The 24288-nt window shown below is 39.2% G+C and overlaps 1 protein-coding gene and 1 pseudogene across 2 annotated transcripts in view; one reads left to right on the top strand and one right to left on the bottom strand.

Moving 5' to 3' along the window:
• LOC116911400 (sterile alpha motif domain-containing protein 12-like) overlaps positions 1–24288 on the bottom strand; it is a 184693-nt gene that overhangs the window by 79089 nt on the left and 81316 nt on the right. The window lies entirely within an intron of this gene.
• LOC116911416 lies at positions 1366–1796 on the top strand (annotated as a pseudogene).

Here is a 24288-nt window from a genome sequence, read left to right on the forward strand (position 1 = left end):
ACCAGAGCAGTTTTCCCTGCTTTCTAACATCCATTCACACTGCTATTCTTCCCTACATGCTTCCCTACTTTGGTCCTGGCAATCCCTTGGTGTGGAGAACGATCTCTAGACTGTTCTCTGTAATTCAGTGTACAAATTGTCCTTCACATCCATGGCTGAGTATCATTTCTTCTCTAAAGCTTTTCCTAATCATCTCATCTGTTATATTTGTTTATCTACTATAAAGCTCTTGCTGATTACAAGCAATCTGTGTGAAAGACTTGATGCACCACCAAGACGTGTAGGGTAAATTGTTTGATGTTGTGAACACAGGGTCTCACTTAAGTATATCTTACTTTCCTGAAACTTGCTATGTAGGCCAGGATGTCCTTTAATTTACAGAGATGACCCTGCCTCTGCCTCCAGAGTGCTGAGATTAAAGGCATATAACACCATGTTTTCAATATTACTGTTTTAAATATTACTGAGCACTGTAATTTTTTCCTTATACTTTATGTTCTTTATGTGTGCTTCTTTAACTCAACTGAGATGATTCTGAGATTTAAAACAATATTTATTTATGACAGCCTGGTGAACTGTCTTGGTAAAAATAAATAAATACTAAATACTCAATTTATATTAATCATGAATTTATCATTTTTTCTTTTAAAAATCAAGAGCCCATAAAATTAAGCAATATACTCAACCAAATATAGGTAATTCAAGAACAGAGAATTTGAAGATAATATTTTAGAAATAAAATATTAAAGCAACTCAGTAAAGATGAATGGAGTCAAAAGTCTTAAATAGAACGCATTTTCATACATAAATATTAAAATCAAACTGTATAAAAAGCTGTAGTTATGGAAAAGAATAGTATGGCTCAAGAAAAGTGTACTAAAGTTGAAAAATCCTAACTATATTACTAAAGAGGATGTGTCTCCACAAGGCCTCTCCAAAGAAATCAATACGCACACAAGCTCATGTTTGTTAAAACTACACCAAACAGCACTCTTTCTAATATATGTATATATGTAAGGTATAGATTTCTAATATATATATATATATATATATTTCTATTTCTATATTGATTTCTATTATATATGATAGAGAAAGAAACATAGCTTGGTTTGGTTGCTGTAGGGAGAGAAAGTAAAATATAAATAAAAGAAAGTCAGACTTCAAAGACAAATAGTTTAGGTATAGTTGGTAGGGAGAACATTTTGAGTGAGGATGGAAATTCAGAGTGACAAATGTCTACTGGAAGAGGTCACAGACTTGACAGTCTGCAGAACCACAACAGAAAATATACATGGGGTGGAGTGCTTTAGGAAGTGTCTACAGACATCGATATCAAATGGTCCACACTACTCTCTGAGCTTCGCCATGCCGCCCAAAGATGACAAGAAGAAGAAGGATGCCAGAAAGTCAGCCATAAAAGACAAAGACCCAGTAAATAAATCTGGTGGCAAGGCCAAAAAGAAGTGGTCCAAAGGCAAAGTTCAGGACAAGCTGAACAATCTCATCCTGTTTGACAAAGCTACTTACGACAAACTTTGTAAGGAAGTTCCCAACTATAAGCGTATTACTCCAGCTGTGGTCTCCGGGAGACTGAAGATTCAAGGTTCCTTGGCCAGGGCAGTCCCTCAGGAGCTACGTAGTAAAGACTCATCAAGCTGGTTTCAAAGCACAGAGACCAAGGAATTTACACCAGAGACACAAAGGGTGGAGGTGCCCCAGCTGCTGGTGAAGATGCATAGACAGATTCAATCAGCTGTACATTTGGGAAAATAAAACTTTATTGAATCAAATGAAAAGAAAAGAGACCTCCTGTCTAATTTAGGGGGAAACAGACTATTATGGGTATCACAACTAGTGCAGAAGCAACACATCAGAGCTACTTCATTCCAGCCTATTATTTCTATATGGAAATTAAAGTATAATCCTTTCGGAAAACACCTAGAACTCCTATTTCAGTTGAATTTCTATTATCAAATGATGGCACCTCACTTAAATAAAGCATTTACATTGAGCTTGCAAGCTTCTGCCTACTTAGATGAGCTGAGAAGTTCCAAAGATAAACTGAAGGTACTGTAAGGATTTGGGACGTTTATAGTTTGCCATATATTTATAGATTGCTTTTGCCTGTAGGCTCAGTTTATCCCCGGCACAGTTTGGTGAGAAAGCTCATAGCAAGGACATAAAGAAGGCAGAAGGAATCAACTTGCTCATATCCTTACATATCATTCACGAGGACTTAGTGAGCAGCATCTAAGAGAGAGTTGTTCCCATTCATTAGTCTCTCCATTGCTACCGAAGAAGGCTAACAAGCTGTCAAAAATGTTCGCTCTCCTTCTATCTATAATGTATTTAAAGTAGTCCATAATTTGTTTAAGTTTTAAACCATCTGTGAGTCCTTATGCCCTTTTGCACATGAAAGATGGATTTAGTCAATGCCAGAGAATTAAGTAGAGACAATTATGGCTTATAATAAGATGCCAGTCATGAACTAGATGGTAGTATGGACAGCCAGTAGTTGATAAGAAAATTTAAGAGACGTTTATTTGAAAATAATTTGATGTTGGGTAGACAATATTATTAAATTGGTCTACAGCAGTGTACATGGGGGTCACCTGTACTTACACCAGAGCGCACAGCAGCGAGATGCTATGGGGCATAATTAAAAAGCTCCAGAGTCTGCCGTGTTCCACTGCTATTAGTGACAGTGTGTGGGCGAGCATGCTGAGGGAGTGATGTTTATCTAGGTCCCTGGCTTCATGCCTTCCTCGTGTTCTTTTGTCCGAGCCTTGCTCATGCCCCGCATTCTGGCAGAGGAAAGCATCCCTTTCCCTTCACCTGAGCCTACAGTTATTCATAATGTACACGGATAGATTTGACCAGAAGAGTGCTTTGAATAGCTCTACTTAAGATGCAAGCACTCCAGTACCACAACCATGACCATATCCTCTCCCATCATCCAAGTCCCAGCAACCTTTAAGATCGTCAAATAAAAAAATCCCACTCTGAGTTGGCCAGTGGTGGCACTTGCCATTCATCCTAACACTTGGGAGGCAGAAACAGGCAGATCTCTGAGTTCAAGTCTAGCCTGGTCTACAGAGCAAGTTCCAGTATAGCAGGGCTACACAAAGAAACTGAGTAAAAAACAAAAACAAAAAACAAGACAAAACAAAAAACCAACAAAAATAGTAAAAGTCAAAAGCAAGACAAGAAAAACCCAAACAGAAAAACAAAACAAAGGAAATAACAACAACAAAACAAAAAAAACTCTATCTGTATGTTCATCAAAAGAGGTTGACCACATCAAATCTGTCATCCTAAAGGGTAGCCAGAAAGTGAGACACGGGAACTGCGATTTTCAGCAGTCTCTCCCTCCCTATCCACACAGGGATTTTCTCATTCTTTGTGATTTAAATAGTTAGGTTCCAATTATATGTTCCTGTCCATTTGTTTTTCTTTAAATCTATCCCAACGATCATTTCTGTTGCTGAAAGGTGTATTTTTTTCTGTGTTTCAGATATCAAAATAACAATCCAGTGTATTTATTGTGTTCATGGCTGCAAATGCACATCTGTACGCTGTGTGCGGACATCAGAGGTTGACACTGCTGCCACCCTCCACTGCTTTTCACCTTATATGTGAGGTAGGATCTCTCCCTAAAGCTGGACCCCAGCCATGGGCCTAACTGACAGGGTAGTAAACCCAGGGATTCTCCAGTCCCCATCTTCCCAGCCTTCAGATCATAGGTGTTTGTGTGTAAGAAATAACTTCCTAGAAACACCATCCCTGTACAAATTAGAAGAGGAAGCTCTTGACTCCCATATGTAACTGGAAATTTATGATTACAGCTGGCTTTAAATTATGTCATTTAGATGATGTTTCTCTTCCTTTCTGCTAACCAGAGTTCTAGACTCACACCCTACCCAATGACCTTCCTGGTGTGTACTTGCGAACTCCTTAAAAAAAAGAAAAAACCATCATTAAATATTTTCATGTCTTTACATGGCTATTGAGTTGGAATGCATGTTTGTGCAATACACAGCCGAGTCTTCTTTTGTCTTAGCATCCTTGGTAGCAGATGTACCTGGCTGGTCCTCTGCATGCGTGTCATAAGTGTTTGTGAAAAGAATGAGCTTTTAAATAGAGGAGTGTGAGACGCAAGGGCTCAAGATTACAACTGTGAATGGAAGAGGCAGGAGCCACAGAAATGCAGAAAATACCACAAGCTGGAGAAAGACACAGTTATCTGAGGGAAGAGTTATCTATCTATGGTCACAGACACACAAATGTGTCTCTGTGGGAATGACACAAACCCATCTGCAGGGTAGCACTGCTCATTTTCCTTTCAAGATTCCCAGTGAAAAGGCAATTTTTTTTTTTTGAGTTTTAGTAGATCCATGATTTTCCATTTAAGGTTTTCCTTAAATCTCCATATCCCAAGTATGCCCCAAGAAACTCAAACGAGATTAAGCAGATAAACTACATATTTACCAAGCCCCCTCCGAATACCACACACTTGCTAAGCACTTGGTATCTTTAATTGTGTCAGTCATTAATAAAGGCCATAAGTGGCTAAAATGTAAGAGTGAGCCTAATTCCAGAATTTACTGCAGCTCTGGCTGACATTCATATATGTGTTCCTACACAGAACTTTAAAGCTCCCTGGAACTACTTACCAATCAGGACAGTACAATATATTTATGTTTACTGTAAAATACATGGAACACTGCTGCATTTACTTTGCTGATCTTTGCAGGCGCGATGGCTGTTCCTTTGCTCTCAATGGCTCATATGAGTTGAAGATGGTGTCCCTTATTGAGAGATGCTGGTGAGTAATAACTTAGGCTTCCCATACAACTCCATATAGCTCTGCCTGGAGGCGGTTTGCTTCACAGTACAGCCTATGGGAATAATCTATTTAAGAAAGGAAGGAACATCCACGGTGTAGAGGTATAAAATTTAAAATTAGGACACACTTCTACTGGTCACAAGCATTAACGTGATTTAGCAGCTAGTCTCTGTTTTCTAGATCAGCTGGTTAATAAGGCACAGCAGCAGCATTTGTGTTCAAGCCATTAGGGTACATTTAAGTTCTGTGTTAAAAAAAAGTAGTAATTATGTTGCTGCTTCTATAAGTTGTAATTGCCTCCTGTATGATTGCTGATAATTTCAGGTAATTGTCAGCACTGCGAAAGAGCTTTTTGTGGCCCCACAGTAGAGAATACCCCAGGGAAGATACTACAGACTTGAGTGGAGTTGAGAAAAGGGAGGGTAAGCTCATTGGTGGTATAATTTAAACTATACTAACTTAATTATCTTATGACAAACATAAAACTGAAATATCCCTCTAGGTTTTAGCAACAAAGGAGAAATGGCTATAAAAAAAAGTCTGTCTTCAAAATCATGCTGACTTTTCAGAAAATGTAGTCAATTTAAATCGTTTAGACCCACACCTGAATATTTTCACACCAGACTCTTGCACGAATGGCAAGAGATCACACTAAAGAAACGTGAGATGCTTCAAAACATGGCCATTGCTGCTGCTACAGAAAGAGGGGGCCACTTAAAATCATGAGAGTCCGTTTTATTCCTACACTGTTAGGGTAAGGATAAGGGGAATAGGATAAAGAAAACTTAAAACATAAATGTTCAGTGGACTCCAAATGCCGATGCATTTATTCCAAGGCATGTGTGTACATGGAGTCACATTTTGGCAAATAGAGCCCAGCTGAGAAAATACAAGTTGTCAGCAGTAGACTATGATGGAGAAAAGACCTAGGAAAGCCAAGTGGTTGGTGAGTATTGCTCAGTGGTAGAACATTTGACAATGGAGAGGAAAGTTTATGTTTCTCTTCCAGAAGACTCGTCAATGAGCTGTCGAAAGGCAATCACTTACATTTTTGCTATACCCAAATATCAAAAGGTCATAGTAGCTCAATTTACTATTTCTTACACAAACTTTTTTTTTTCAGATTTAGGAGGGAGAAGAGCAAAGAGATAGTAAAACTCCAATCAGCCTGAGAGAAAGGTTAAAGTCATTCTTTTTTATATCCATTCTTGGTAGTGATCCATAAAAAATAATTAGGGCAAGGGTAAACCTATTATGTAGCACAGATTTGCTATCAGTCTCGTCAATCTACATATACTCAGCCACTAAAAATGTGTTGCTCCCTCCCTCTATCTAGCGTGTGTGTGTGTGTGTGTGTGTGTGTGTGAATTTTTCTTCCTTTATGCCATATAGACTTATGCTCACAAGAATGCTTGCTTGATTTTTCCCTTAAGGTCCACACTGGCAATCTTGTGCATGTTGATCTAAAAATTGTAGTGTTTCTCCCTCTCCACTTTATTTTGTGCATTGACCAATTCTTCACACATTTCTAAACATCCATCATGCAGCTGTTATCTCTACCCAGCACTCACTGTCTGTCACATTTGCCTTGATCCTCCCTTTGAGCTAAGCTCCTTTAATACCAACTGCCATGTCCATTCCCCTCATCCCTTTGCTGAGCAGAGGTGGGTGAGCACAGGGTCTGTCCCTCTCGGATGCAAGAGGATTTTGTATTAGAGACCTGTCAGAGCTGGTCTGAAGGAGGGCGCATTGAAATCATTTCTCTTATTGAGAGATAAGTGCTCTTTGTCATTTATTCTCCCATTCTTGCCTTTACCTTTCACACTGCTTACATATTTATCCTCCAGCTGCCTGCATATTTGACAATGCCATGGCTGATAGTGTTATACTAGCAGATATGCACGAGGCGCCTGAAGTGACTGATGCATGACCTTCACCACGTTCTATGCTTAACACACACATCCGGGCTTCTTCCAAGACTGGGCTGTGTCACTGATCCCAGTGGGGTCAACACCACCACCACCACCACCACCACCAACAACAACAACAACGTCAAGTGATAAGGCCAAGAATTTAGTAATTCTTTTTTTCCCAGGTAATAAATGTTATACTCCCATATCACCTCATTTTGCTTGGATCTAGCCAGACTCAGAAGTTACTGCAGCAATGCAAGAGCAAAAAGCTATTATCCCCTTTCCATGGGCAGAGTGGATGTCTTTGCCTAGTCTCTCAAATACACATTGTGTTACTAAGTAGGGAGTCTTACAGTGAGTCAGTATCCACATGTGTTGACAGGAAAAGCATTTTGGGCAAGGAAGTATTGACTAACTAACAAGATCTATAACACAAATAATGATTAACCTATACATGGTTTGTTCAGTATTTTCAAAATTGTGAGGCCTCAGGGATGAAAAGTCTTCCTCCCATAACTCCTCATTGTTTACCAGTGTCTAGTGGCAGAGATTGCTTAGTAAAGATGACTGGTTATCCAGGTCAGAGTTGGTTACTTGGCCTCTGTGTGTGTATGAGGGTCTCTCTTGCTCTCCTCCTCTCCCTCTCTCCCTTCCTCTCAGTGCACATATGTATGGGAGGGATGATGAAGAAAAGAGAAATCACATGAGAGCAGGAGACTACAAGAGAGAATCCAAACCCACCAAGCCAGTTCCACTCACTTCTCACACACTGAAGGAGTCTGCTAACGACTCAGTGAGCAGAGGAGAGATTCTCAGCAGTATTTTGGGAGACTGGAGCATATCGATGTTTGATTTATAGCAACAGCAATTCATGTGCCAAATTAAATTAAAATTGAATGCCAACATAGAATAATAGATGTTAAGTTCAATACTAAATAATCATACTTCATCAGCAAGCATGACCTTTAACGAAGTTCCCATAAAGAAAAGAAATGGTAAAGGAATATTTCACATTAAAAAGAACAATTTTTTACAAAGTTGCTGTGAACTTTTTATCTCCTGGTGACAACACAAGATTAAAGATTTCATAACCAACTTAACTATGAGTCTTGTCAGCACATCCTTCTCTAATTTGTTATCTTGAGAAACAAAGGAGTCAAGAACAAACCCAGCCCAGCAGACTCTAACAAGATGTTTTCAATACTTTTCTATTTACCCAATTTAAAAACAAACAAAAGGAAGGCATGAGTTGTTCCTAAGTATATCCGCAAATAAGCACATTAAAGCATCCCAAGTCAAGACTGTAAGAGATTATTCTAGTGTAAAGATATTTTACACATATCCACGTGGTAGATTTCTGTCTGGATCTCTCTACTTAATAAGATATATAATGTTTCTGGCTGTTTTGGTCCTTAGGGGTTACTCTGATATTTGATATTTCTCTAGCTTAAATGCAATTTTACAGGGCTTTACAAAGTATAACACACGTACACAGAGAGAGAGAGAGCAAGTAGGGGCAGGGAGGAAGGGGGAGAGAGAGAGAGAGAGAGAGAGAGAGAGAGAGAGAATATGAATGAGAGAATATATCTGATAATAGTTATCCCAGTTGAACTGAAGAGGTCCACATTATGTATACTGAGGAACACAGAAGTTTTAAAACAAGCTTGAGACCCTGTCAGAGACTTTACTGATGTCTGTCAGAGGGGGAGCAGAAAGGAGGTTCTAGCTCAGTTTCTCTCAGCGGAGAGAAAGTTACTATTATTACTCTTGGACAAAGAGATCCAAGAGTGGGGATAGGTCCAGACTTGAAACAACCCATAAACTTGAAAGCAGGTAGCACTGTTAGAGAAGCTAAGCCAGACACAGTTTAGAATTGGCTTCCATTATTGCCAGTATAGACTACCGCCTTCCACCCACCCTGTCACTGCTGTCAGAGTTTGCCATATAGCAGCACAGGAGCTTACCCATGCTTAGGGAATACAGCTAAACTGACTTGGTATATTTCCGCTTCTCCAAAATGCTCATGACACACATGGCTGTTATGAACACACCAACTCTGCACAAGTTAGTGCTCTCTACTCAGTGCTTCCAGTTGCCCACATGGAAGAATTCATGGCCCAATGGTCCCAGTTAGTGTCCTCTGAAGCCCAGGGCCTGCCATTCACAAGTATCTCCATCTTCTCGGTGCTGCTGTTGTCCCTAATCCAACCTGATACCCAATCCTTTCAATGTATACTCCAGTCCTCTGCACTTCCAAATCCTCCTGCCTCACACATTGCTGACTGTACTACCTGCATTGTCTCCAGTCTCATTCCTTTAGCCTCTTCTCATATAACTGTGGATGCCTGTAAGTCAGTCTGTCTAGCATGTATTCATTTTTTCCCTCACATCCTCAACTGTTCCGTCTTGTTGGGGTCACATCATTAGAATATTGCCATTTTTTTCAACAGATTTCATTGATTTTTTTTGAGAATTTCACACCATGCATCCAATCTCACTCACTTTGCAATCCTCCCAAGTCTGCTACCTATCCCCTTGTGACCTCCGAAAAATGAAGAAGGAGGAAGAAGAGGAGGAGGAGGAGTATCAGGAGGAAGAGAGGGAGGAGGAGGATGACTCACTGGAGCATGGTCAAGCCCCAGTAGCCAGCCTCTTTAAGAAAACCAAGTCATTCCCACCCACAGACCCTCCAGAAGCCCTCAACTGTGGAGAAGTACATTTCAGTATCCTTATCACATTTTAAAGAGTTCTCTTCAATGATGACCATCATTTTATATCGCATTCTTATAACCAATTCTCTCCTCCAGCTCCATTCCATTTCCCACCTTCTCCTTTTCAGAGTGAAATACTTAGAAATTCTTCATGGCTAGAGTTCTCCAAATGCACGCAGCTAGTTCTTTACTGAAGCAACGCTTATTCGACTTAAAAACAAAACAAAACAAACAAACAAACAAGCACTTAATATACTACGTAAGTAAAGCTTTCACCATCATCAGGGATCCACACTGCTGAATTATAAGGTCAGCTCTCAGGCCCTGTCTCAACATATCAGGACCACTTGTTTCTACCATTGTTCTTACAGGTAGTTTTAGCATCTAGGATGACTCATAAACTTGCCCTCCTACTTTGCTGTTGCTTTTAACAGAGTCCTTTGCCTTGCTATTTCCCTTCAGATTCCCCTATTTCTAAGCATACCCCAGCATTCAGTAGGTATCAATTCCCTAGGGAAATTTATTCATGTTAAAAACAATTTATTTGTTGGTGCCTCCTAGGTTTGTATCTGCAACGTGGGCTTCTCTGAGCATCAGGCTTATGTATCAAGTCCCCTGTTCAATATCTCACCCTAAACACATCCAAAAATGAATTCCTGCTTTATATTCTCACACAGCAATCCGTATCCTCTTGTAGTCCTTTGACTCCGATATTACCTATGGCTTGCCAATTGCTCACACCAAAAACCTTGAGTCCAACTTAACTGCTTCTTATCCATGGCATTCATACAAGTCATCCACCACAAAATAACATTTTCCATACCTTCAAAATAGAAATGGCCGAGTCCTGCCTTGTGTCCTTATTGTTCAGCCACCCCCTCCCCTAGAGGAGCCCAATAGCTTCCTAAGTGGCATTCCTGCTTCCCCCTTGCCCTTGATGGTCTCCTCTCAACACAGCAGCACAGGAAGTGATACTTCGAAAGTGCTGTCAGATTGTCTCTCATCTAGATTCTGCTCACTGATAGAAAAGGCAAAACTGTGCACAGAGGCTCTCTACACTTCCTGGAAGATGTACTCTTTCTCCACTCTCTGATGTGTTTCCTGCCATCTCTTCTATAGAAGCCACACTGGCTATTCTAGAAAGCTCTGTCTCAATAGTTTCTGTAAAGTTTACCTATGTCAGCATAGATATTTCTAAGAAAGGCTACCACCTGCATTTTCGTCCAGTCTGATAGCAATTGTCAGTGAGGTCTTCTCTGAATTCACACTGTCATCTTCCATCTGCTCAACCTGCCCTCACCATGCTTTATAATAGCTTCCCATGACAATTATCACCGGAGCACATTGTACATTTCCCTATTTGATTACTGACTAAACCTTTTGGCAGAATATAGGTGACATTATAACAGACGCAAGTGTGCATTCATTCATGCTCTAAGCACATGAGCTTGAAGGAAATCAGGATCCAAATGTTCATCAGGCCCTGCCTCTCTTATTACATGGAACTACCTCCAACCCCAGTGACTTACACATTTCGTTATTGTATTTATTTGATTATAATATAATAATGGCACCTCATTTCTCTTTCCTCCCTCCAAGCCCTCCTATACACTCCTTCTTGCTCTCTTTCACATTCATGGTCCATTTCTCATTAACCATTATTCCATGAATATATTTATATACATTCATATATAGTCCTAAATATAACCTACTAAGTCTGTATAATGTTACATGTATGCATGCTTTCAGGGTGGCCCATTTGGTATTTGACAACTGGGCTCTTCCCTAGAAAAGACTTTTTTCCCCATTCTCAGCATTCCTTATTTGCATACAGCTTTTTGTTGTTTTGGTTTGTGTGTGTGTGTGTGTGTGTGTGTGTGTGTGTGTGTGTGTGTGTGTGTGTAGAGGTGAGGCCTTCTAGGTTTTTCCATGTCCATTATGTCATATGTTTTAGTGTCCTAATTATTAGTTAGGGCTTGCTAAGCGATTCCCAAATCATATAACCCATTGATATTTCCCTTGGCTCCCCAACAGGTAAAAGGAGATTATCATCTTGCTGAAGGTAATATGCATTTCATAAAGAGGGCCCAGAAGCCCCTGAGCTAGAACTGACCCAAAAGCCTCTTTAATGAGTGTTTTTTACAGTACCCAAAGAAGTCATTCAAGCTTCCAAAGGAGGGAAATAACCAACACTCTTACACAGCTATGGTGCCTATGAACCACATCAACAATCACCATGACATAACAACCCTAAGGCTGCAGTAGTGGAATGCTTATCTTGCCACTAGCCAACAACTTTCTAATTGGACTCAAGAGTCAGTCAAAAGAGGGAAATGAGGGCTACTGCTGGAAACAGAGCCAACTACCCAGGGCTAGTGAAGTCATGGTGTTTGAAGGAGAACGTACAACCACCACTTTACTAAACCAGCAGAATGCCTAACAATAGTTAAATATTTGCGATTATACCCATAGATATGCATAGTCTTTGCTTCTCACAAACAAAACTTCTCTTTGCAACACACGGAAATTATTACAGAACACCATAATTGAACAAAATGCAGAATTGTGGAAACCAGTCTGGGTGGATACATATAAAAAACACTTCTGCCTCTAAGATTCAGAGGACACTGGAGAAGAGGGGACAGAAACACTGTATATTAAAAAATTTGTGAGCACCACATGCATTTCCTGTAAGTGTAACACGTCTTCTGTCTCCTCAATGGGTGGGTAAGCTCACAGTGTTTGTGTGTCTCACGCATGTCCCTGCTTTGTCCTGCTTTCACAACTCTTCTATATTTCCAAAGCAGTCCACAGGAATACATCTCTTGGCAGTTAGGTTCAGGGTCATTTAGTCACAAGACTGTACATACAGACGTTAGCTTGGTCACAAAGAAAGGACAGCACTGAGCCACATCTACTTTGTCACCACAATTTTCTGACATCAATAAAGTTAATAAATTAGGCATTTATTAACAATTATAAAACATCTAGTTGCATTTATTGCAATTATTTCATCCATTGTACTTCTCAAGATTCAATAGTCTTATTTGTCTTAATGGCAAAATTTTAGTGTGGAAAGTAAGTGGAAACTATCAATATATAATAACTAATACTTACTGGAAGCTTGTTAGTATCCTGCCATTCTACATGCATTTCCTCATCTAATCCTTTTCCATTTACAGAATCAGAGGTTGACAGGTAAATCATTTTGCTCAGAGTCATGCAGTGGCAAATGGCAAAGTTCTTTAACCTCAGCCATCTGATTCATGATATTAATAAGCCTTAGAAGGGTCAGCACGTGTTTACGGCTCTAAAGATGGTAGGTCCTGGGAGAATATGAGGCAATAAACGAAGAGGACTAAAGTCTCATGCAATAGCCAACTCTATTTAGAGCATCCGGCAATTTGTACTCTGAGGTTAACCCTCAGAGTCACATGAGTAAAGTGGACAGTCACAAGGACACACCATATATGGCAAATGACAAACAACAGCTGAAGTAAACCCACTCCTATCTGCTCCATCTGGAAAGAGCATAAAAACACATTCCAAGAACAAGTTTGAAGAAAGTGAGGTCACAAGACGCGTCTTGTTTTCGTGGAGTTTTCTTATAAGCACTCACATGGCTCTACTCTTAGACTGTGTTCTGACAATCACGGAGAGATAGTCCATCTGGGGGGGGGGTACAGACAAACACCCTAGATGCTGTTAAATTGCTGTCTTTGTTATAACTTCCAGATAATCTCATTTGTGTCTGTAGATGGAGACCAGTTCACTGTCCAGATGTGGCAAGTTTGAAGCAGCACATCAAATGGGGTTACTAGAAGGAACTTTGAGAAGAGATGGTTAGAAAGGTGCTGACAGGGATAACGTAGAAACCCACAGAAAGGAGCTCATGTCTCCAGAAGGAAGGGAACAAGGAAAAGGAGCAGTTGTGAGGTGACAAGAAGAGACACTGGGGGAAGAACCCGAATGCTTTTTTCAAGGTCACAGGCAGTAAGGCTAGAGGTCAAGGTAACCATGATATAATCAATATAAAACAATCTTATTAGGCATGAGGAAAATCAGACAGAGGAAGAGAGATACTGGCGTGCAGGGTTTGAAACATTTTCCACATCAAGCATTTGGAAAGAAATACTGGTCCAGGAATTGCACAGGATGTACTTAAAAAGCATCCAATGATGTCTCTTAAATGCATTCTTAACTTTAAGCCTTTATTGTTTTACTGTAAAATCCTCCCAACAGGATCATGTGTTGAGCTCTTGCTCAGCAACTGATAAAGATGTTTTGGGCGGTTTCAGAACCTTTTGAGGTGAAGCTCTGAGGCAAGTAGATCACTGGAATAGAGACATTAAAGGTTATGTCTTGACCTTACTTCCAACTTAGCTCTGCACACCTGAAGCTCTAAGATTACCTCACATTTCCACCGCTGTGGGAGAACTAGCTCTGATACTTTCCTTGTTGTGGTAAACTGTGTTTTCTCAAACTGTGCACCATAATAACTTCTTCCCTTAAGCCACTCTTGTCAGGTTCTGGGTCACAACAATAGGAAGAACAACTGACATACCATAGAATCAGCTGATTTCCTGGATGTGGCAATCTTAATGCATCACTACACAAGGCTATCTGAACCTCCTGCAATTTTAACAACCGGACAGTAACCTGCTCATCACACACCTACCTAGAAACATGGGACCTTGGGACTCACTTAGAACACTTTCCCCTCTCTTCTTTCCAAACAGTAAACCACGCATCCTTTCCTACCACCTCAATTTATTTTAGATCCTTTCCCTTTTCTGTAATTTGAATAGTCACTTCCTAGTGGCCTGAGTCCACGTTGTCTCTCTGTGGGTCACTGAAACAAGCTAATAACTGGTTACTGTGCATCAAGTAACAGCACACATTTTCATTTTCTTCTGTGCTGCCAAAACATCATTATAAAAATGTAAATGTATCATATTCCTCACAGTATTGACCCCATAGCACACAGGTAAAGTGAACACACACACACACACACACACACACACACACACACACACACACACACACGCACATGCACACTCACACACATTGTGAATCCAATATACATCCTTGCTTCGATTCCTAGGACATTTTGCAAATAGAGAGAATACTATTGATTTTTGTATATTTACAATGGATCAAGCTTTTATTAATTTTAGTACTTTTGTTTTCTTAACCTTTATTCCCTGGATCCCTAACATGAAGACTAAATATTATACAGTTTCTCTTTTGCCATTAAAATTGGTCCTATTCCTAATTATCAACTTATATTCTAACCTTCTCCAGACTTGTTTTTTTTTTTTAAATCTGGCCACTTGCTGGCCATCTCTAGCCTCACCAGACAGTTGCTCATAAATGGTTAAACAGAGAGGCTTGCATAACTCTGAATGGAGGCACCATGCCTCCACTACCGACAGGTATGCAGTGTCCAGCCCATACAGTTGACAATTTCCCACATGATTTTTAGCTGTATTATTTATGTAATATACATCATAATTTATACTTCATATTATTTACCTGTCTTTTGAGGTACAACTGAAGGTCCTTTCAGACCAGTTTTTACTAGGATATGCAGTGGTCACCAATAGAATGTTTCTGAAATAATCAATTCTTATGCATTGCAGTGTAAAATTGAGAAGGATCACTAATATATACATAAAAAACTGATTATATACCATGCATTAGCCTAAGCAGTGTGCTTTTACTACCTTACTCTCGCATTAATATCACTTAAAATAAATGTCAGATGAAACAAATTAATGCAGCTTTATCTAAAATCATTAATATTGTAAACAACAGCAAATGTCATCCCTTGCCCACGATCCATTTTTCTACAAAGACCAACACTGTCTTTTTATGTACTGGAAAAATGTGCATAAATAGAAATAAATTTTATAAACTGGATCACATTTTTTATTTGAATTATATGATTCTTTTCTATTTTAACAATGGGCTTTAAAATACTCGTCATAGTTTAACTTTTGAATTAATATTAGTCACTTAAATCTGCAAAATACTCTTCTGAATGGACATACCATAATTCACTCAGCGACTCCATTACCAGTGGATGTTTGTTTATTTCCAATTTTTAATCTAGCGAATATATCATAGATTAACTATTTTTCTACTAAAAAATTGCTGCCATTTTTTTCTCTACAACAAAATCCATTGAAATAAGCATTCTTACGTGTCTTCTACTGCATAGTCAAAGGCAGAATCACTGGAATAAAAAGCATGCATACACATATATACATATAAACATATACATGAATTAATGCAAAATGCGTAAGATTTCATCAAGATTATCCCCATTGACAACAGCTGCATGTGCCCACTGTCTGGCAGTATTTCTCAGTACTAGACATTGTAATGTTTTTCTTTTTTTTTCAGATCTTGTGCAAGGAACCTTAATTTGGAAATGAGTTTATTTGATTACCAATGGAGTTAAATATACTGATTTATTATCACATAAACTTTCTTCTCTGGACTGCCTATTCCTTTATCCCATTTACCTGCATATTGGCTTGTTTTAGAAGCTTGTTATAACTATTTATTTTTCCAAAACCTCATAAATAGTAAATAAATGACAAGTTAAATGCCTGCTATTTACATTACTTTTTTTTCTCTCCCATGTTGTCTTTCATCTATGTTTAACTGTGTTCAAGTGACTTTGGATATGAAGCTATTAATTCTACAATAATTAAGAATGTTTTTCTCCTACAGAAACTTCACGCTTTATTTTAGTATATTAAGTTGGTGCCCATTTAAAAATTACTTTTATATGGCCTCAAGTAAGGTATTTATATTCTCTTTATCTCAACTCAAATGTCATTATCTCTATTTTGTAAGTGACAAGGTCAAAACCCAGCAAAGTGAAGGGACTTACTCCATATTGCTGAGGTGGGAAGTGCTTTAGCAAAGCTTATAAACCTACTGACACTTTCACACCACCATGTCCAACCTCTCAAGAGTAATGCATGATACATTCCACATTAAATCATTATTATACTCAGTACAAACAACCCAGAAATGTCACTCAAATCAGCTGCACTGCTTTAACAGTGTGAGCTGCCTTGGCATTGCCAATCATATATAGATACACCTGCCAAGATCTGCTTTGCATTTTCTCAGAGATGAAATCACAAGTCCAAGAATAGAATTCCATTATTATTCAGCATCGAATAGCTGGTATCACAAAAATAAGGATGTCTCAAATTGACATTTTCTCAAATGACAGTTCTAAGTTCTCTTGTCTGCCCCAGAGCTTGAATGATGATAGCAATAGAGGAAAAATAGGGTTGACTTCTATCCAAGAGCAGAGGTTGAATATTCTGGCCCCAGGTTCAGCCACCTGTGTTCAGCAAATACTATTCTATACATCGCGAGATCATTTTTGGTATTTATTCATCTCTTCTATCTAATGACAGTCACAGTAGAGACTCTGGGGTGTTGTGTTATAATAATCTTTTTAATCTGGAAATGTTCTATCCATACTTGAAGCATAGAACCACAGAATCCTAAAGCAAGCTGATAGCCACCTTATTCATGCTACAGGTGACTTCCTAAGGCCAGACCAGTCAGTCACTAACACTGGGTCAGTCAGATTATCTCTCTCCAAAATGAGGATGAGGCAGCGAAGTCTCATGACAAGGCTAAAACTAGACCAGATAAACTTAAAAGCTATGGGAATTCATTTGTTGTTTCATGGACTGAGAAATGGAAACCTACTTAGAGGGAAAAATTAAAGAAATGGAGACAAGGATGCATAGAACAGAAAAAAGCTGGAGACCAAACATTATTAGGTTTCTGACATTATTTTGAGCATCATACATTTATTCAATAAATTTTTATGGTGTGCCAGACTCTAGATTCATTGATTGAGGACTGTGACAGGCTACCAAATCTTTAAGATAAATTCTACATTTTTGCTTAGGCTAGCAGTAGAATTTTCTGCTTCTTACAACATAATGGCTAACACAGGTCCACAAATAAAAGCATCCCCTGTCTGAGGGATGTTATACCGTTTTGGTTGATCCAGATGCTAGTTTTATTTCAGAGGTACTAAACCTATGCTACTTGAATCATCATTCATTTTACACATCTCTCCCATCACCTGAAGGTGACCCCAAATTCTTCCAGTGTTGTGATTCTGAACTACCATAATACAGGTCCCCAGTGTACTTTGACCAGTGATGAGGTCTGTCATTAGTAGTTTTTAATTATAATGAAACACTAAAGTTGGCGAGTGCTTTATGGCTATTTTTCCTTTGCAGATTCAAGGTCATCTATAATAATGAAATCCTTGTTGGCATTTCCATCCATTATCTTAATGCAGAGGAAACAGACCTAGCCAGCAAGCAGGAATTGCTCACAACTCTGAGTGTGTGTGCACAGGTATGTGTTGTCTTTAAGAAAAATAAAAAAAAATTATCAAGGAAGATGGGCATTTAAGAATCTTGGAGACTGTCATAGAATTCCAAATATACCCCAGAAACATATTAAACTATGGCTGCTGCTACAGACATTGCATAAAGGTATCTTTCACCTCCTTAAATGTTCACCATTATACTGGGCCCTATAAAATGTGTCCATGAATGCTCCAGGCCTTTGCCCTTGAACAGTTCTATATCAAACTGAAATAGAAGCAAAGATGAGCTAAAAACCAAATGATGAAGTCAAATAAAGGAGAGAACAGAGATAGGAACACTATTTTTTTTGACTGCATTTCTTTTTATTCCCTTTTGATAGAAAATAACCCTCTGTAAAGTCACAGAACCCTGGTGGGGCAACAAGAGGCCCCAGGGTGGGCATGGCTAATTGGGTATAGGGGAGGTGTATTTCTGAGAAGTTGAATTAATACGGGGAGGATAACATGATTTCCTTCTATCTCAGCTGGCAGAAATGCATAAACCTAGTCTACAAGGAACCCATCTTTCAAGAGAATGAATCCAAGCCTGGGAAAGCCCTTGCAGAAGTGTATCTAGGGACTGTATTAGTGCTACTTCAATAGATTCTTAAGTATGACCCAGGAAGGGTAATGTTATTCAACCCAACTTGCTGATGATCCTGGGCCTTGGAGTTTAAACTTCTGGCCATACACGCTACAAAGACAGAAAAGAGTTCAATTTGTCTTTGTGGACTTATAGCTCATCTTCCCCCAGAACGCACAGATATTTTATAGGGCTTTGTGGTCAGTCTGAAGTGTCTGTCCATGAGATCTTGGCCAATTCTTTGAGCACTGGAAACCTTATATTCAATATTTTTTTTTCCGGAGCTGGGGACCGAACCAGGGCCTTGCGGTTGCTAGGCAAGCACTCTACCACTGAGCTAAATCCCCAACCCCTATATTCAATATTTTTAAAGGAAGATAGACTATGACTGTTTTGGGCTTTGTTGGACATATCTCTGTCAAAGCTACTCAAACCAACCACTATAGTAGAAAGATCATTTGACGGGATGCAAGTGAATATGTATGCCTACGTGTCAAAAAAACTTTATTTACAAAACAGGCAGCAGAACTAAGCAGGATTTGGCATTTGGGGACTAGATTGCACTTGGTTTTGTCAGACAGCCAGTTTAAATTCCATGTGGACAAACTCTATTTATTAAAAATATTAATTTGTCCATGATGAAATGCACAATTATTTTATTAAACGTCAAGCAAAATATGTGTACTAATTAATCAGGGAAATAAATAAGTTAACTCCAGGGAATTCTGTGTATTCTTTGTTCCTGGAGAACTACTTAGAATATTTCTTTGTAAACAAACCAAAGAAAGCTGAGGTGAACAGGTCTTAGAGAGTGTTCTCTAAAAAGAGAAGTCCATTTTACTTCTGTGAAAGGATGGAAGAACTCCTAGATCAGTCAGAAGTGGGTATCTGGGCTGCATGGAGAATAAGTGTTAGGCAACACTAGGATAGGAAATTTAAACAGCAAGACAAGAGTGCCCAGATTATACTCTGCAATGTTTAACGATGATTGGATATTGGACATCCAAGGGAAAACAAGTTGATATCTTCCCATTCGTTGTCATGTTCTGTTTTATAAAAAAAAATGAAATCAACTTATAAAAGTTAAGTGGCTTAGGGACACATCTGAATACCGACAGTGAATAATATTTGCCAAAACATAAGACACTTAGAATATCATTCTAAATAAAAGATAGTCTTAGAGAGTGGACTATCAGTCCTAAATGGGATGTTTTCCTGAAACCCCTCACTTCAAGGCTCAGAGATCTATATGAGAAAGTAGGCAAAAAGATTGCAAGAGCTAGAGGTGATGTTCCAAGGAAATAGTGTCTTCCTGATATATCAGGACTGATGCAATATGAACCCACAGAGACTACAGCAGAGGAGGCACATGGCATACACAGGTTCAAGCCAGATAGGAATTTAGCACTGCAGGGGGCAAGTAGACATAGGGTACCAACTTTAACCAAGGAGCTATTTGCAATTTATACCAGCTAGTGAGGGAAATATATCCGTTTTCTCCAACAGAGTGTCACTGATTTTATCAACCATACTCCAGGGCTGACCCTATGCCCAGGAGGAATTTTCCAATACAAAATAAACCCATGACCTTTTGAGGGAGCAGGGAGACTCGTTTCATTTTGTTTTGATATCTTTTTCTTATTGGTTATTTTTTGTTTGTTTTGTTGATTTGTTGTTGTTGTTGTTGGTGGTGGTGGTGGTGGTGGTGGTGGTGGTGTGTGTGTGTGTGTGTGTGTGTGTGTGTGTGTTGTTTGTTTGTTTTGAAAAAGAGAGATAGATGAGGGACAGAATGAAAGAATGAGAATGTGAGGTTGAGTTGTCAGGGAGGTTTGGACAATTTGGGAAGAATTAACATGATCAAAGGTATGAAAAAAATAATTTTAAGATGAGAAACCAATCTTAAATCCAGATTTGAATGTCTGGTTTCTAAGAGACTATAACTCTAAGGGCATTTGGAGAGGATAAAATGTTGGTTTCATCCTTTAACATCACTACAGGGAAAAACAAGAGACTTGTCAGGTCTTCCAAAACTAGGGAATTGGAGAATGAGGGAAGATAATTTGATGGCAGTTTGCATCTAGGAGATTACTTATAACTAGATACAAGTGAAAGTTAATTTCTGAGCTCATACACATTTAGGTAATGATAGGCTGTCTGCAAACACCATTTAACAAATGCATTTACTTCTGATAGGAGGATCAATTTGCCTTTGAAGGACAAAGTGCTGCTCTATTTAACATAAACAAACTCAAACCTGGCCTTCCAGAGGTTGCTTACATTTCCTTTTCTGCCTTCCTTTGTCTTCTTGTCTTGCATACAGGGTTCTATCTAACCTACAGATAAGGGCGCTATAGCAGGTAAGAGCAAGCACAGAGAAGACAGAGAAAAGAGAAATGTAAGAGGTCAAGGAAGAGAGGTGAGAAGGTGAAAGAGAAGAGAGGTGAGAAGGTGAAAGAGAAGAGAGGGTGAGAGGGTGAAAGAAGAGAGGTGAGAAGGTGAAAGAGAAGAGAGGTGAGAAGGTGAAAGAGAAGAGAGGGTGAGAGGGTGAAAGAAGAGAGGTGAGAAGGTGAAAGAGAAGAGAGGTAAGAAGGTAAAAGAGAAGAGAGGTGAGAAGGTGAAAGAGAAAGGGAGAATGGCATGGGGTGTGAATGAAGGAGAGTAAGAGTTAAAAAAATAATCAAATCATGTTGAACAACCTAAGAACAAAAGAAGGTGATGTTCTTCCTGTAGACTTGGACCCTTCTTCCCTTAAAAAATAGTCAAGAGCCTACTGTTGTCCTCCCAGATCCCTTTATACTTTTTTTTATTACATATATTCTACTACCCTCGCATTTCTCCCTTCCCTTTCATGACAACTTTCTAGTTTTGTGACCTACACAAATGTAGGTCACATTGTACATACAATGACACAAATGTATGACAATGCTGTCATGAGACACACTACTTTGAATGCTAACCTACAACATTAATTACAAATATTCTATTTAACATCAAGACACAAAAGACCCTTGACCCTTTCTCTCCACCAGCCCTATGAACTTTCTTCTCGGGCTCTGTCGTCTCACATTACACATTCCCCAGAGTCTAGGCATCCAGCCCTGCAATCACCTTTCCTCATGCATGATGCCAATCCTACTCACTTTCATGTGACGTATCTTCTCCAAAGTTCCACCATCATTTTGATCTATCAAAAAGTGGGTTATTTCCCTTTATAAGAGCTACCTCCATTTCATGCAATGTAATCAAACAAAAAACCATCTTCTTGTTTAACTGGATTTTTTTCTCTCACACCCTACTACACTTCACTGAGGAAAGCTCAGGGACTTAGGTGTACCGTGATCAGCAATAAAGACTTCCTACATTATCATGTTCTGTTTCTGTTTCTGTCTTCATTCCTTCTGCCAGCAGTTGTAAATTTCTAGAATAGTCTTCCTATTCACTTTTCATGCCTTTATCGTCCCTTCCCCATCCCAAGCCACTGGGACTAAATGAATCTTCTTCAAATATCATCTTTATCCTATAATTCTCCTATTAAGGACCCCACTTAAGGGCTCCTGCATATAGAACACTGTTTAAAAACTTAACTCTAAGCCTTTCACCATCTCTTCCAACCTGCTTTCCTTACTGTCCCCAGGCCAAAGCCCTCCATGTCCCAAGCCAACCCATCAGTTTTCCAAATGTCAATATTCATCGCCACCTTTTCCAGTTGCATATTCACTAAATACTATATCTATTTAATAAGCATTTATATGTTAGATGGGTAGAGGACCAAGCAGGACATCTTTCATTTTCTGTAATATGCTACAAAACTTAGGTATAAAATTTTAGTGACATTATTTAGCGCTATATTTGACTGGTTAAAAATTGCAGACTCATGATGTCAGAGAACTCAGAAACAAAAAGGAATCCTGTCTGCTGCTCATTCTTTATTAAGAAAAGGTGCTAAAGAGCCGTTTGCCAGGCCAACAGTAGTTCGGGAGTGGCATGCAACACACAAAGGCATCTGCTTCTGCAGTAAGAGCCACACGTACTCCTAACAGTCAAATGACAAAGGGTTACTAGAGTTTGAATGTCCTAGGCACATAATCATTAAAATGGTGAAGACTCAAAGTAAAAGAGGGTAGAGAGGTGGCCTGGTATTCCACCAAAGGTCATGTCCTAAAAGATCAAACTGAGAATAAGGCACTTGCTGCAGATTACTGAGAACCAAAGGAAAAAGAACAGCAGAAGACAAGGCAGCCCAAACCACTCAAACCGGATACTTCCAGAACCACTTGCTTCCTCCTGTTTGCTAACAACTCAAAGAAGTCTATTCTTCCTCAACTTGACACATTCTGCGTCTGTTAAGTTTGAAAGCAATATGGGAAAAAGAGGGAGAAAGTGTGACCCGTTGAGAAGAGGCAATCTGACAGATACTGTGACAGATAATGTGATTTCAAGTGCAATGGCGAGAAGAAAGGAAGAAAGGAGATAGAAAAGCTAAGGCAGCAACTACAATAGCATCAAAGCCAAGCTGAGGGATCAGGCACTGATGCTCAGTTGTTCCATGCTAGCCAGAACCAGGCAGGACGAGGGATAGAAAGCAGATGGTCCAGCTCCGGCCCTAAGAAGATAAATCATTATGCCTGGAAGAAGACACAAAGCTATAAAATTATATTTGTGTGCCCACATACATGTGCATATTCACATATATGTACAGAATGTTATGTATACATATATCTTTAAGTGAGCAGGTGAGGAGATCTGAATCCTATCTAGGTATAGTTAGAACTCCTGAATTATGGTAAGTACTATTTTCTCTAGACCCCATATTCTTCATTTGAAGTGGAGAAAAGGAAGGAAAATACCATACTTCAATGGTTCCTGATGATCCCAAGAATAATGTAATAATAATAATAATAATAATAATAATAATAATAATAACAATAATAGCAATATTAACATCACCAACAAACAAAAATCAAAAACAAATCTACTGCAAATTAATTAAATGGTGACATGTAAGCATCAGTAAGATGACTCCCAATTCCATAAATATGAAAATCTATATCTTTAAATTACCATATTCCAAGTGCCTACTACACTTATCTGTGGTTCTATCTCTGGCAACTGAGCTCACTTAGCCCAAGTGACACAGCTAGTAAGATTGTGCATGACCCCAGAGCTTTCATTTACCAGAATTCCCATGAGCAGTTGAGCTCCAAGACAAAGTGTCAACTTTAGCCATGTGCTTGCTTGCCTGTGGATGATACACAAAACACAAAGAAGAGTGCTTGGCGCAAAGTGAGCTCTTCATGCATGTCTGTGTTTCTGTTTCCACATAGCTCTTGGTATATCAAAGGAGCTAAAAATCAACTGTCCCCACTTATCATTGGAAAAAAGATTAGGGCATTACCAGAGAATACTATTAAGATGACTGATCTGGACAGACACTAAGGTGAAACCTGATCAATGATAAGTAACATCAAATTGTCAAAGCAGAGTGTGGCAGAGAGAGGTTTCTCTAAGTTCCAGGCCTGGCCTGGAAAGGAACTATGAAGACGGTTCTCTCAGAAATAACACCAAACGCAACATTCCTGGCATTGGGGCTCACTCCATAGAATCCCCGCCAGTTCCCAGGGAGTCCAGATGAAGCTAATTGGGGTGAAAGCAAACCTGAATCCTGCCTGTTGTCAAGTGAACAGATGAGCTGACCTCCTTTCTGAAGGACAGGGGACGAGGAACAGTGAATTAGCCTTGTAAGATATTTCAGGTTTGATATGTTATCTCTCTTAATTACCATGAGACATTTTTTACAGAGAATTAAAAAA

Source organism: Rattus rattus, chromosome 1 (genome assembly GCF_011064425.1).
Source record: "Rattus rattus isolate New Zealand chromosome 1, Rrattus_CSIRO_v1, whole genome shotgun sequence".
In the NCBI taxonomy this organism is placed as follows: Eukaryota; Metazoa; Chordata; class Mammalia; order Rodentia; family Muridae; genus Rattus; species Rattus rattus.